Genomic DNA, 12,769 nt, shown 5'->3' with positions numbered 1-12,769 from the left:
GAGAGTACCTCAAACTACTGCCTAGTCTAAGAAACCCCCATGTGCACTCCACAAGTACTCTGTTACTCGAGTAACTGCTTCCTTTGTGTACTGCACCCCTGACCTATCAAGGGGAGTCCTGCAATCCCCTTCCCGATAATGCAGGTCCAGAAATCTGCAGCCAAGACCATCACAGAATCAACAGAGCCTCTGGTTGAGATCCCCTACTTTGCTGCAAATCATAGGACCCTGATCACCTCTTCAAACAATGCTGCAAATATGAACTCAAATATTGATGAAAAAAAAAGACTTCTATGTTTTGATGAAAAAGCAAAGAGATTTCTATATGAGGCCATTTATAAGATGCTTGAAAAAGGAGAAATCCCTGAAGATTTCTGAAGATCAGTCCTTGTATCAATACCTAACAAAACCACATCAGATAAGTGTGAAGACTATTGTACACTAAGCTTGCTAACCCATGCCTCCAAGATAATGATGAAGGTCATAAGCAACAAAAGCAACAGAATACAAAACAAAATTAATTAAAACCTCAATGGAAATTAGTTTGGATTTAAGAAAGATAGAGTAACTAGAGAACCAATAATTAGTTGAAGAATATTGTGCAAAGAAATGCTCAGAATTAACAAACCATGGCATGTTGGCTTTATGTGGACTGGCCTAAAATGATGCATTTTTAATGCATATTAAGCTGGTTCACCAAGAAAGGAAAATAATCCTACAGTTTTACTGGAATCAGACAGCAGTTGTCAAAATAAAAGACAGTGATACAAAATTTGCAAGAGTAAATCAAGGTTTTCTGCAGAAATGCAGCCTTTCCCCATTACTCTTCAACATGCACATTGAGGATAGAATAAACAAATATATAGATATATCTAAAAACAAAGATGATGTGACTTACCAAACACAAGCGCTGGTAGGTCGATAGACACACAAACAAACACAAACATAGACACAAAATTCAAGCTTTCGCAACCAACGGTTGCTTTGTCAGGAAAGAGGGAAGGAGAGGGAAAGACGAAAGGATGTGGGTTTTAAGGGAGTCAGACACAAGCAGACATATGTCTGCTTGTGTCTGTATGTGTGGATGGATATGTGCGTGTGTGCGAGTGTATACCTGTCCTTTTTTCCCCCTAAGGTAAGTCTTTCCGCTCCCGGGATTGGAATGACTCCTTACCCTCTCCCTTAAAACCCACTTCCTTTCGTCTTCCCCTCTCCTTCCCTCTTTCCTGATGAGGCAACAGTTTGTTGCGAAAGCTTGAATTTTGTGTGTATGTTTGTGTTTGTTTGTGTGTCTATCGACCTGCCAGCGCTTTTGTTCGGTAAGTCACCTCATCTTTGTTTTTATATATAATACAAATATATAGATACATACACTGCCTGATAAAAAAAATGTAGTACTTAGATGGAGAGGAGGAAATGAAATGAAACTTCACAGGTCGAGAGGGTGTTTGATGTTATTTCAGTGAGTACAAAACTGGTTAACATTTACAAAGAACTTAGCAGTATGAGCAGTGGCAGCTCATGCAAAATTTCACCATTTTACCAGTGTGCTACAATGTAGTGGCCTGTAGCCTTTTGAGTTACAAGGCTAGTAATCACAACTGTTTTGAATACATTAATTTTATGTATTTAAATTGAACTGTTTAAGAATATTTATGTTTTATAATTAATCCTTTAACATTGCAAGGAATAAAATAAAAGGAAAAAGTAATTGTGGAACCAGCAGGACTTGAACGCATGCTGTCATATCACAAGTTTATGAGTCCCCACTCTTTACCACTCAGTTATCACACCTGCCTGACACCTGTGGCTCAAATTATCTTTATACTCTAAATGTAAATCTTTAGAGAGTATTTTACATTTTCTATAGCCCAATGACACAAAATATTCCAGAACTTTGAAAGAGGCATCTGCCTGCTTCTATTAACATAGTTTGAGCCAAATCAGTGAGCTTTTTCCCACGCACATATGTTGTTACATTTACATTTGGAGAAGATCTACCAGACTCTTTAAATGTCACTTTCTTCTCCCAAGAGCTACTGGAAAAAGGACCCATCATCATCTACAGAAAACTCTTTTATACTAAAAGAAGTTTGCATTATCCACTTTTGCTGTTTTATTTATTGACAACTTGTTTCAGTTTTCCAGGTCATTCTCAAGTGATTTTGCAGTTTTGCAAATGGTAGCTATGCCTCTCATATTGAAATGTCAATGTTTTTAAATTTGTGTTTTCTATTCACTTTGGCTGTGAACCAAAACAAATAAAAAACACAAATTTAAAGATACTTACATTTCAATATGTAAGGTATAGTTTTGTATTGCAGAACAAAATCACTTGAGAATGGCCTAGAAAGCTGAAACTAGTTGTGAAAAAATAAAATTAATAAAGAAAAAATGGAAAATGTCAACTTGTTTTAATAAATTTATTGCTTTGATACCCACTACGAAAAAAAGAAACTTTCATTCTAAATTTGCTCATATACTCATTTTTTCTTACAGTCATCTATAGCCTTTTTACTTACGAGGGTAGTAAACTATCTAACTAACTATTTTACATGTATAAATTGAACTGTTTAAATGTATTTAAATTTTATAATCAATTGTTTAACATTGTGAGGAACAAAATATTAGTAGCAGCAGGAATTGAGCACAGGCCAATGCATTATGAGTCAGTGCTCCGAACAACTCGCCCAACCACTCATAATAAACTCCTCGTACTTGACATTTGTAAAATATGTTACAGTTAGTTTCAAAGAAAAATATTGACTTGGTGCTGTGAGCAACATAACTGAAAGGGCTGATATCATGTCGGAGTACACGAAATAAAAAACATGCAACTGTGTCTCTTTTCTGAGTTTATCGTAGTGGGGCTGACCACCATTTCAGCACTTGACATTGGTTTCTAGTTATCATTGAGGGAATGCTATGGAACATGTTTTCATCCATTTTATTTGCACACCAGCTTGCATTCAAAGAAAAATGACGTAATTTTAGTGCAAATTCGGCTTGCGTTTGAAGAGAGATGGTGTAATTTTAGTGCACTTTCTGGCTTGCATTCGAAGAAAAATGGCATAATTGTAGTGTGATAGTTACAGTGTGCTGTAGCACATTAGCACATGATACCTAGCTGCCACTGAGTATGAGTGGATTTTTACATTGTGCTGTTGCACATTAACGCTAAGTATGATCCAGTTTAACAGTACAAATTTGCAGATCCCCCCCCCCCTCCTCCTGCTTGGATGCATGCACTTATTTGGCTGGGAATGGGAAGGATGTCATAAAGCCATCATATCCTCTCCTGAATTGAGCTGACCCACAACTGTTTTAATTGGTCTTTGATATCCTGGATATTGGCACTGTGATGGAGTTGACATCCTGGCTTGTCCCACACATGCTCTGTCAGGGACAGATCCAGGAATCTGGATGGCCATGGGAGTACCTCAGCTTTGCACAAACTGTTCATAGAGAGAATCACTCCCTATGTCACCCCCATATTTGCCAATGATGGTCATCTGGGATAGGGGAGAACTACAATTCTTCACTGGACACAGTGTGATGCCATTCATCAGTGGACTATGTTTCCAGGTCACACCACCACTCAAAATGCAGCCATTTGTGTTATGTTAATGGCAGGCTAGGCATGGGATGGTAATTTGCTGTTTCAGCTGCTGCTGGTATCCAATCAATAATGTGAGATTAAACAGAATGGTGCTGGCAGTTCATTACTTGTTCTTGAACAACAGGTGCAGAGATGAAGGGTTATGCTGTGCCTGTTGCACAATTTCGTGATCCTCCCTTGTGCTGAGCACAAACAATAAGTATGCCTGTCCTCATATTCACATGAAGTCCATCATTGTGCCACTGTCACATCTGAATGCTCCACACATCTGGATATTGCACAATAAAACTAGTCCCACCAACTGAAAACACACAATGAGGCCGCTTTCAATCTCTGTCACATGCTGATAATGCTGTGCGCATAAGTATGTGTCTTCTCTGTGTCCTTGACAGTGATCACACAACATCTGATACTGCTCACAACCCTTTAATACCTTACCATGCTCAATAATGACATTGCCATACCCACTGATGGTAATTATGTGTATGAAATTAAATTAACATTTGAACATGTCCTCTGGGTGCTTCACTCTTTTGTCAGGCAGTGTACATTGAAGGACTATCTGTACATGAAGAAGACATAATTATGCTTCATACGACTACGCATACTTTTCCAGCATGTAAATTGATGATATTCCTGTTGGGCTCGCAATCAAAGCATGCAGTCATCAAGATACAGAATTTGTCTGGTTCATCTGGCCACAATTTTCAAGTGAGAATGCTGTTTGCTAATGTCAATGGAACTGATTCATACAATGAATCGTGGCATTATTATATGCCACGAAAGACCAACAGGTGTGTAAATTGTCTCCGCTGCACTCTGACACAAGTCAGGGTATAGTGTTGCAGTGGTAAAAGGTGCAAAAACAATGAACTGTCAATACATTCTGCCAGCTAAGTCAACGACCATTGTTTCTTAATGTCAGATAAAAGAGCATTCAAAATCTTAATTAAATGGCAATCCTTGTCCCTGTTTATAATGTTGTCTGCCAGTATAATTTCAAGTGATTCCTTTATGAAACAGTCACAATAGTAAGACAAAGGGTAACCCGATGTAACTCATCATAAAAAAGTCAGTGTCCTTCGGTAAGACAGTCCCTTGCCATTACAAATTTCTCAGGCTGCAGCAATCATGTATGACATTGGGCATCATACATCTGCCATGAATGCTGCAAATAGTTTGGCCAAAGTATGTTTTCCCACAACTCTAAGGTATTTTGTAAACTCCAGCTTCCTTAATCCTAGGTCATCACTTATGAAGCCAAGGAGTGCTCTAATCTTGCTAGGTGGACAAAATACACTTTTAGTATTAACTCTTTATAAAATCCATTACACCTTTGAGGATATGGCCCCAGTGAATGTCAGGAAAGCCACTGATGTATGTACATCTTCTACTGGTTCTGTCAAAGATCGAAATTTGAAAGCATGATGTACCTGTTTGTCTGTGCAGCCATTCTGCTTGAACTTTAGCTTAAGACATTCCAGTTCATGTGTTAAACTTTCTACATATGAGATGGCATAAAGCCTCTTTGTCAACATCTGGAGGGCCTCGGCGCATTGGTATGGTGAATGACAACTCATAGCATAGATATCAGTCTGCATGCATCAGTTTTTGATAAACACTGTGCCTCAGAGTCCCATTATCTTTTTATGTAGGCAAAATTGATCATTTAGTTAAGGGCCCAGCGTACCAAAGATTGCAGAAGGGCTCTACTGATGGAGTAAGATGGAAGATGCTTTCATTACTGAAGAAGAGTTTGTTATTCAACAATGTGCTTAAAAATCTTTGGCCTGGTGCTGCCGTTGCACCAAGATGGTTCGCCAAAAGTTCATACAGAGCGGGTTCAACTACATTCCAGTGTGAGGTATTTAGGTGCACTCACATAACAAATTGACCAAGAATGTAGTGACTATTCTTAGTCATCATGTTGGAAAATGTGAACACTATCTTTCCACAGTTTTAATCTTCCAGGAAGTTTCAAAACCAGTGTACACTCCACTGCAGAGTGAAAATTTCACTACGGAAACAGCCCCCAGGCTGTGGCTACGCCATGTCTCCGCAATATCCTTTCTTCCAGTAGTGTTATTCCTGCAAGTTTTGCAGGAGAACTGTGAAGTTTGGAAGGTAGGAGACGAGGTACTGGTGGAAGTAAAATTGTGAGGACAGGTTATGAGTTGTGCTCGGGTAGCTCAGTTGGAGAGCACTTGCCAGAAAAAGGCAAAGGACCCGAGTTTGATTCTCGGTCCAGCACACAGTTTCAGTCTGCCAGGAAGTTTCAAAAGCAGCGCACACTCAGCTGCAGAGCGAAAATTTCACTCTGCAAACTGTCTTTCCAATTCTTTGATTTTTATCCAGTGGTTGAAGTCTGTGTGTCAAATTTGTTTCTCAGCTTTGATGTAATGTCTCTTTTTGTATGGGTTCCTTTTGAAGAATTCTTGATGTTAATTAGTGAAAAACAGGTCATAGACATAATTATTTTGCTGTGATGTGCTGGCATCTATGTAGTATCTGTTCAATGTCACATGTTTTGAAATAACTGATGGAGTGGCTGTCAGTTGTCCATTATCCCCTTTTCCCAATTTATTTATGCAGGACTCTGAAGACAGCATGCTGAGGATGGCTTTTTTGAAAAACTTCCTGTTTTTGGAGATGCATTGGCAATACCTTTGTCATGTGGCCACTTGGAATAGATGCTCAGAACCATTTCCTCGATTATTTTGACTGTGAAACTTCCTGGCAGATTAAAACTGTCTGCCAGACTGGGACTCAAACTTGGGACCTTTGCCTTTAGCAGGCGAGTGCTCTAGCAACTGAGCTACCCAAGCATTACTCACGACTCATCCTCACAACTTCAATTCCACCAGTCTCTCATCTCCTATCTTCCACACTTCCTAGAAGCTCTTCTGTGAATGTTGCAGACCTCTGGCACTGGTTTGTGAATCTTGCTTGGGTAGCTCAGTCAATAGAGCACTTGCCTGCGAAAGGCAAAAGTCCCGAGTTCGAGTCTCGGTCTGGCACACAGTTAACATTGGGACTCTGGGACATAAAGTTTATCAAAAACCAATGCACACAGACCAGTATCTATATGCGATGAGTTGATTTGCACTGTACCAATGCAGTGGGTCTTTCAGATATTGGTAAAGAGGTCTTATGCTACCTCAGATGCAGAAAATTTAACATAAGAGCTGGAACACTTTAGACTGGTGTTGAAGCAGAATGACTACACAGACAACAGCTGCATCATGCCTTCAGATTTGGACCTTCATCGGAACCAGTAGAAGATGCATGTGGATTGGTGGCTTTACTGCCATATGCTGGGGGCATATCTTTGAAGATACGATGGATTAAAAAAAAAAAAAAAGAGTCAGTTAATATCAAAAGTGTATGGTTTACTCCTGCAAAAAATAGAATGCTCCTTGTCTTCATAAGAGATGCTCTAAGATTGAGGAAACTGGAGCCTACAAAATGTTTTGGGGAAACAAATACTGACCAAACTATTTGCACCGTTCATGACATATGTTGAGCACCACTGTTACATGTGATTATTGCAGCCTGAGAAATTTGCAGTGGCAAGCACTGCCCTACTAAGTGACACAGTATTTTAAGAGTGTATGCTGAAAAGTAATGCCTCTGAATTTTTTATTCTATTCTCAATTTCATTTGAGGTGATGCATAACATGTAATCAGTCAACTTTCCCACTGCTGATGGAAGTTCCAGCCCTCTGCCACTAGAGGGCTGTGCATTGTAGTGTATAACATGGCATAATTGAATTGCCCACACATGGAGCTCCCTCTCCTTCAACATGTCAACGCCAGACCTCACACAAGCACTGTGAGATCTGCAACAATTCAATGCCTTGGGTTCACAGTCATCAGTCATCCTCGATACACTTCCAACTTGGCCTCATCCTTTTTCATCTGTTTCCATGACTTAAAGAACATCTTTGAGAACTTGACTTCGATAATGATGAAGTGGTGCAAGCAGAGCTAAGGTTTTGGCTCCATCATCAACGTCAAATATTCTACAGTGATGGTATCAACAAATTGGGCCCTCATTGGGAGAAATGTTCTCTTCGCCAGGGTGACTATGTTGAGAAATAAACATGTAGACATGAAGGATAAACATGTAATATGTTAATAATGTTTGTTTTATTTAAAAATCTTAAAAGAGTTCCCACATAAAAATTTCTGGAGCCATTACTCCTCAGCATGCCCTCTTATATGGCTAGACACAAATAGTTGCTCTTGTGTCTCACTATTGGGACCTATTTTTAAAGGAATCAGTTAAAATTAGGCAACATTATAAATAGAGACAAGGGTTACCCTTCCAGTAAGATTTGGACTCCTGTTTTAATGGACATTAAAAAACACTGGTCATTGACTGAGCCAGCAGAATATATTGACTTGTGAACTGTAAAGTGATTCATCATTTCTACAGATTTCACGAATAGGGCACTAGACCATTACTTGTATTAGGGAGCAGCAGCAATGATTTCTAGTGCATGCACTCTTTTTCTTCCATGGCCGCCATTCGATGTATAAATCAGTTCTGGGGAGACTTGCAAACAGCATTCTTACCTGTAGACAGTAGCCACTAGATGGACTGTGGAAATAAAGTGCCTAGACAAGAGGTAGGCAATAGCTTTGGCTTGGGGGTCACTTTCTGGAAGCAGGCATTACTAGAGTGCTACACCTTAAATGATAGCATACATTACAATAGTTAACTTTGCATATCAGAAAAGGTATAAGCTGTTACAAGAAAATTTTAACTGTCTTGGCAGGCCACACAAAAATCATTAGTGGATCACATGTGTTCCATAGGCTGCTGTTTGTCCATACCTGGTCTAGACGACTGCATGATCCAGTTGCAGACCTGATGAGTATATCATAAAAATACTGATTTTCAGATGATATAGAAGTGTTGGTTGCATCTGGAAACAGCCATAGAAGGTATGAATCAGGTATTTTCAAAATAGATGTCATAGAAGGCATGAATAAGGTATTTTCAAAAGATGTATGAAAATCAGTAAGAAAAAAATTGTAATTATTATATGCAGTAAAGTTCCAATAGCAGCAAACATACATCTGGATGGAGAGCGTATAAAGCAAATCACTCACTTTAAGTATGTTGGTAGTAGAATAACAGAGGTGGTAGATCATGTCAGGATATTACTTACAGAACTGCACAAGGTAAAACAGCATTCAAAAAGAAGCTACTAACATTGAATTATTTTAGTTTAAACAGTAGTAAACTGTGTGTAAAAATATTTGTGTAGGAGAGAAATGATCACTGTGAAGGGCTATTAACAGACAGAGGGACCAGTGGGCTGTAGACCTACACAGATGTTGCCCATTCATTGTGAAATTAATAGAATGAAAAGTACCTGCAAAGACTGCATGACAAAGACTGTGAATTCAGTACACCAGGGAGATAAAATGAGATCTGAAACTGACAACCTACTTGGTGCTGAAGAGACTTGCAGGAGATTAGGATAAAATGGAGAGCAAGAATTCCTGCTGAGCAGTCTACAGAATGAGAACAGAAGAAGCAGAAGAAGAAGAAGAAGAAGCAACTGCTGAATGACTTTTTATGTATGCATGACCACCAATTAACTCTCCGCCTACAGCCAGACTGTGGCAAAGGGCAAGACATATCCACCAGTCCCGAACAAAGTTTTATCACTACATGATCAATTTCAGTGGCTACCACACAATCTGTGGCATGTGGGTTCTATTATTTAGTTTATGTATAGTGACGGAATAAAACTCATTGGTTCAAAAATGGTCTCACATTCATTGATGATGCTCTTCACCTCATTTAGACCTAGTTCATCAAACTGTGACTCCAGAAAAAACCTCGGCCATTGCAGCCATCATCAAGGAAAATTATTAAATGACAATGGATGATATTGGAGCAACTGTAAACATTAGTTGTATTTCAGTATGTCATATTGTCTATGATGTAGTCCAGTTTTGTAGGATAATTGCAAAATAGGCGACTCAGCAGCTGAATTTTAAGTTGAAGAAGCAATATGCGTGTAGCGACCCAAACTCGCTGGTCACTCCACACTAACCAGTCTGCAACGTTGTGAACAACCAATGCCGGAAGACCGCACTCTCCAGTGGCCAGTCGGCCTCTACCTACAGCGGCATGAGCATCAGAGTGTGTGTGGTTGTTGGAAGTTTGCTACACCTAATAACCACATTGATACTGTTGTCAATCAGTTTGCATTATAGACAATTGATAAAATAAAGTATCAGTGCTCTAAACTGAAGTGTACAGTTAATAAATACATACAAAGTGGTGACCCTGACGAAAGTATCATAGAGCAGCTACAACAACAGTTAGGACAGCAACAAGAAGAGATGAAGCACTTGCAGCAACAGTTACACCACCAGGAACAGCTTATACAACACCAGCAGCAGCTACTGTGCGATCAGCAGCACTAACATGTGGAAGAGATGGTCGCGCTACAACAGCGACATGAGGAGCAACTTCGAACGCAGCTGAAAGAAAGGATATGGCCTACCACAGAACAACAAGAGCAGGCACAAGTGCTCTGCCAGGAAAGCGCATGTCCAGCCTCCCTAGCACCCCTCGCCACCGCCCTGCCTGCAGCAAATGGGAGTTCTATCTGCACCTTGGGCGGACCCATCCCGTTACATGCCTGAAGCCCCAAGGTTGATGAGTCCCGCTACCCACTGCCATTCCCCGGGACAGCCCCAGCTGCTCAAGTGAATTGCATGGCTTTCAAAGCACCAGCCCTCTGGACAGAGTGTCCATCACTTTGGTTCGCACACATCGAAAGCCATTTCATCACTGCTGGGATAATGCAAGATGCCACAAAATATGCACATGTGGTGGCACTATTGGACAGCTGCTCCACTAGTGAGGTCAGTGATGTTATCACCAACCCGCCGGCTTCTGGGAAGTATGAAATTCTGAAAAGTGAGCTCATTTGGCGCCTCTCCCTTTCTAACATGCAGCAGTTAAGACAGTTGTTGCACAGGGAGGAAATCAGCGATAAGAAGAAGTCACAATTTCTGTAACATCATTGCACCTTGGCTGGACCAGACATCCTGGACTCTCTACTACGATCCATAGGGATTTGGTGCTTGCCTGAAATGCATCACATGCTGCTCACAGTGATGCAAGAGGAGAACTTGAGCAAGCTGGCAGAGGTTGCGGACACAATAATCGAGGCTGCGTTTCCGCAGGTTTTCACTACAACAACCACCAAAGACAGGCTGGGCAATATCAGTTCGCACCTCGATGAGTGGACACGTCACGTTACAGCTCTCGACATATACAAATGGCGAGACTGCATGCCATCACAAGGATGATGCAGCGTGCATTCATTGCCCTCGCTGGACAGGAATGAGTGCTTCTACCACCGTCATTTTGGAGACAGAGCACGTAGATGCAGGTCGCCATGTTCCTGGGCGGTAAACACAAATGGCAGCACCCCATACCTGGTGGGGAGGTCTCCCATCAGCACCAGCCAGGACAACATTGCGACGTTTAGTGGTAAAGACAGTACAACCAAGATGCAATTTTTAGTGTATACCGGCTCAGTCGTATGCGTATTTCTTATGCTCCTGCTGTGGCAACCACAACCACACGCAAATTACGACTTAGCAGCTGCAAATGGTTCGGTCATACGTACATATGGACTTGTGACTTTAAATCTGAAAGTCGGGTTATGGAGGTCATTTGACTGACGATTTATAGTTGCAGACGTGACTTGTGCTATAATCGGGCTGGACTTACTGTCCTATTATGACCTCTTACTGGATGTAAGGAATGCTTCCATTTTGGACTGTGTTACATCATTGAAGTTGACATGCCAGCCTACGCAGTGCAGTGAGTTGTAGGTACACTTCCTTGCTGTGCCAGGGCCGTTAGCACAACTGCTAAATGAGTTCCCATCAGTCACACAACCCGCTGGCATGCTGTCATCACCCTGACAATCGATAGTACATCACATCAGGACCACGCCTGGTCCTCCAGTTTTCTTGCGGCCCAGATGTCTGGCTCCCAACAAACTGTGCATTGCAAAAGCAGAAATTGATGCAATGATCTAATCAGACACGGCACGTCCATCAGAAAGCAACTCAGCTTCTGCTCTGCACCTGGCACCAAGGAAACTAGATGGCTAGCATCCCTGTGGTGACTATAGAGGACTCAACAGCCGTTCAATTGCTGACCAATACCCTGTGTGCCACATCGGAGATTTTGTTTGCCAATTGGTGGGGTGCAACATTTTCTCGATTTTAGACCTAGTAAAAGCCTACAACCAAATACCAATGGCAACAGAGGACATCCATAAAACTGCAATAACCACACCCTTTGGACTGTTTGAATTCTCATACATGTCAATGACCTCCAAAATGCAACATCATGGTCACATCACCATTCACAGAAGAACATGAAAGACACCTATGCATGGTTTTCCATAGGTTTGATGACTACGGAATCCTCATAAATCTGGCCAAATGTGTCATTGGGTCTAAGGAAGTGACATTCCTCAGATGTCGGGTTTCCGCAACTGATACATACCCAACAGCTGAGTGCATCACTGCACATACAACTTACCTGACTCCAAAAACATTGCATGAATTGCATCGTTACCTGGAGATGATCAACTTCTATCATAGTTTTTTACCATGAGCTGCTGAAGCACAGGCACCACTCCATGCCACCCTTGCTGGCCCCAAAGAGCATGGTTCCACACCTGTCACATGGACTGATGAATTGTAGACAAGCCTCAAGAAGACCACTCTCCTTGCAGACCACTCTCCTTGCGCACCCAACTGCCAGTGCCCCATTAGCCATTTCCTCAGATGCCTCATCCCGTGCTGTCGGTGCTGTCTTACAACAGAAGGTAAATGGGTACTGGCAACCATTGGGTTTCTTCTCCAAGTAGATCACAGAGAAACAGCACTCTTGGCCACCATTTTACACTGAATTGTTAGCAGCCTATGATGTGTGCAGGTACTTCAGATTCATGGTGGAAGGGCATGCTTTCACTATAATACACAGATCACCAGCGATTGACTTTCACATTTTTGCAGCCAAGAAATAACTGTCCCCCAGTGCAAATCAACTAACTAAATTTTATTTCTCAATTCACAAGAGACATTCGCCAT

The 12,769-nt window shown here is 41.2% G+C and overlaps 1 long non-coding RNA gene across 1 annotated transcript in view; it reads right to left on the bottom strand.

Annotated features, from left to right (window-relative positions):
• Window positions 1-12,769, bottom strand: part of LOC124789450 — a 75,002-nt gene that overhangs the window by 51,787 nt on the left and 10,446 nt on the right. Inside the window, exon 2 of the long non-coding RNA XR_007016119.1 lies at window positions 8,459-8,550. This is a non-coding gene — a long non-coding RNA (uncharacterized LOC124789450). The remainder of the gene's footprint in view (window positions 1-8,458; window positions 8,551-12,769) is intronic.

The sequence above is a fragment of the Schistocerca piceifrons genome, chromosome 3 (genome assembly GCF_021461385.2).
Source record: "Schistocerca piceifrons isolate TAMUIC-IGC-003096 chromosome 3, iqSchPice1.1, whole genome shotgun sequence".
NCBI lineage: Eukaryota > Metazoa > Arthropoda > Insecta > Orthoptera > Acrididae > Schistocerca > Schistocerca piceifrons.
The sequence above is the reverse complement of the archived record's forward strand: the minus strand, read 5'-3'. Positions and strand labels throughout refer to the sequence as shown.